Source organism: Magnolia sinica, chromosome 10, assembly GCF_029962835.1.
Source record: "Magnolia sinica isolate HGM2019 chromosome 10, MsV1, whole genome shotgun sequence".
Taxonomy (NCBI): Eukaryota; Viridiplantae; Streptophyta; class Magnoliopsida; order Magnoliales; family Magnoliaceae; genus Magnolia; species Magnolia sinica.
In genome coordinates, this window is record NC_080582.1 from 38151762 (window position 1) to 38155373 (window position 3612).

Here is a 3612-nt window from a genome sequence, read left to right on the forward strand (position 1 = left end):
CAAGCCGGGTTGGTATTGACAGACTATTGGCTAGGCAGATAATGAGGACTTTTCCACTCTCTGGTTGTACGGCTAGGGAGGTTGTAAGACCCATATCCTAGTCCGTACAATTCCTTAGGCTTCTGCGGTCCTTTCGATCGAATTCCAGCAACCCTCAACCTGTATCCGACGTTTGTACGCAATCCTAAGCCGAGTCCTACATACCAAAGTCAGCTCGACCCAAAACTTATATCTTGGCGACCGCACCGTCACCGCGGTTCCAACGCCGTGACTCGAGCACTGAACCGATACCTGGGCCAGGAGATATGGGCCCACGTTCATTTCGAAGAAACACCACACGTTGTGAATTTTAAGGGAATCTCTACAATATGTCCCATCAATCAATCAATTAATCAAGTCAACTACACCCCATACCTCAAGTATAAGCATCCATCTCTCCTTTTTCCACAAGTTAACTCTCTCTCTCTCTCCCTACCCATCCCTCGTTTACAAATTTCAAACAAAACCTTACCTCTCCATCTCCTTTCCTTACAACCACCACTCCATCTATCCCTTCATCCATTATTTCTATCTCTCTCTCTCTCTCATTCTCTAGCAACTTCCTAAATCCCATGAGAAATATCCAACAACCAAGCTCTCTCCCAAAAACTAAGTGTGGCCCACCCTCTCATCTCACATCTCAACCATTCATTCATCATCTACTTCCATCAACATTGAAGGCAAGGAGCTAAGGAGGCTAAGGGATTAAGGAGGAGTGTAATAGGTGGGTGATCCACCATTATTTCTTATTTTAGGGCCCACTTATTGGTGTGACCTATTTTGATGTATGTGATGTAACCATGAGGGGCCCATAGTGGTGGGGTCCCTCTCTCTCTCTCTCTCTCTCTCTCTCTCTCTCTTTACATGATGATGATGATGATGAAGGGGTGTGTGGCCCATCTGGTGTTTGTGTGTCCCACCATGAAGCATATATTTTATCCATGCCATTCACCTTCATAAGGAAGGAAAAACACAAATATCAGGCATATCTAAATAGGTGGGCCACGTACTTGTGGGACCTACCATGATGCCTGTTTTATATCCTACTGTCCAGCATCTAGGGACGCTGGACGTGCCCTGCCATGAGAAGTGACGAACAATGTAGTGTGAACTGACGTTGGGGTGCACTAACCAGCAAGGTTTGGGTGGGCTGCTCATGTAGGCCCCACCTTGACGTATGAGCCTGATCCACGCCGTCTGTCCCATCCTCCTACCCATTTTAGGTGTTGAGCCGAAATATGAGGCCAATTCGATTATTGGGCGGGCCATACCATAGGAGATAGTGGTTTTACTATTAAAATCCACCCTGATGCTTCTATAAACCAAAACATATCGCATATTGGGCTTGATGGGTCTGTCTTGAGCTGTGGAAGCCAATGGGTGGGGTGAATTTTACTGATGCGGGTCCCACCTAGGAAAAAAACCTCAAAAAAATCAATTTAAATATATATATATAACTGCAGCAGGCGTTGTCGCTGATGTGCAGCAGCGTCCTGCTACTGTACCATTGGATGGGAGGGTAGGGACGGGACCATGGGTCCCAACCACTATGAATGTGTTTCATCTATGCCGTCCATCCAGCTGGGCTGCTGGATGGCCAATGGATCCCACCCCTTGATGTATGTGTTACATCAAACTATCCATCTAGTTGGGGAGTTATCTTAGGGGTTAAGGCAAATGAGGCAGATCTGCCTATCAAGTGGACCACCCAGCAAAAGTAGTGAGGATTGAACATCTGCCATTGAAACCCTGGTTGGGGTCACAGAAGTTTTGGATCCATATGAAATTTATTTTCCTCTTCATTCTAGGTCTGCTGACCTGATCAACAGATTGGGTAGAAAATCAACATTATGGTGGGCCCCACGTGGGACCCATTGATGTATGTGTTCCACACTTTCCATCAGTGTGGCCCCCACCATGATGTATGTGTTGCATCCAAATTGTCCAACCATTTTGGAAGATAATTTAAGGCTTGAGACTACAAAAATGAGGCAAATTTATCAGGTGGACCACACCATAAAAAGTAGTGGAGGGATGAATGCCTATCATTAAAATCCTTTGAACCTTGACAGTTTTGGGTTAAATTAATATTTTTTTCCTCCCAACCAGGTCTTTGTGACCTTACAACAGACTAGATGGAAAATGAACTTGATGGTGGGCCTTAAAATTTTATAACGTTGAAAATCATTATCTCCACTGCCATCTGCGATATGGTCCAGTTGATCTTTTGATGCGATTCATTTATGTGTGTGTGTGTATATTGATTTCTAAATAGTTGAGTTGGGTTTGGCCTTTTTGAATTGGCCCATTAGACTTGGCCCGCTCAACTCGGCCCATTTTGATCGGCCCATTCGATCGGCCCGTTTGGTCGGCCCATTTGAGTTGGCCCATTTGATTAGCCCATTTGCTGTATATGAGGCCTAATGAGATGTATGTGAGGCCTATGTGTAGGCCGAATGTGATGTATATGAGGCCCATTGCTATGTGAGATTCCACCATGATTTATGTAATGATGTTCATGGCAGGCCGTGCCTTGGGAACAATGATGGTTTGATGTCCACATTATAAGGATGATGTTGGTTAAATGTCCACATTGTCACTCTTCCTAGGGCCCATTGATAGGCCTATACTAGTAGTGTGTAGGCCGTCTAGGCCTATCTTCGTTATGAACAAAATCCATCACCATATAACATGTTTAGTATAGATCCATAATTCATGATCATACGCATCATATCTATGCTTGATATGAGGAGTGACTGATCATAGCATATGCCCTCGGGCAAATTATTTATGGGCTCCCTGATAGGCGGAATTGCCCTACATGAGCGCACAATACGCGCAGGATTGTTGCATGTCTGGTAGGGTGATTCATGCACTTGCATTTATGTGATTAGGATTATTGTATGCCCTGTCGACATCAGGACCATAGCCTCTACACACATATCGTGGGTGGCTGGATTGGATATCGAAAATACTGTTTCTAGCATCGAGGCATCATAGATGTCCCTGGGTGAAAGTCCCTAAACCTGATGGTACCAGAGGATGACTCTAATGTCGAGACCGAGTGAATACATGAGCGCACGAGGGCCGAATACTAGGAGGCCGCGTTTCCCACTGTGCCGTGGTCGGTTGGAAAGAGGTGCGGCCTTACTCGCCCGAGGGTAAGGGGCATTACTAGGCTGAGTTTGACCAAGTCGTGAATGGTTCTGCTATCGACATGCCGGCTAGATATTGGTAGACTATTGGCCAGGCAGATAGTGAGGTTTCTTACTCTCACTTGGACTGCGCGCCTGGGAAAGGGCCAGTGCCATTTGGAGTGTATTAAACCATGATGATTATCCAGAATGAGAACTGTACTAATATCTGATGACCTGTATGAGGATTTGGGTGAGGATTGGCATGCTTAAGTTGCATCTTGCATCGCATGGTCTCAACATGGCCGATAGCATTCATATCCTGCACCGTATAGCCTTAGTACGGCTGATTGCATTCATGTACTCATCATCATGATTCTGCATTACTCTGACCTTGCATTCTGAGCATGCTCATATTGCGCACACACTTACACCGCCC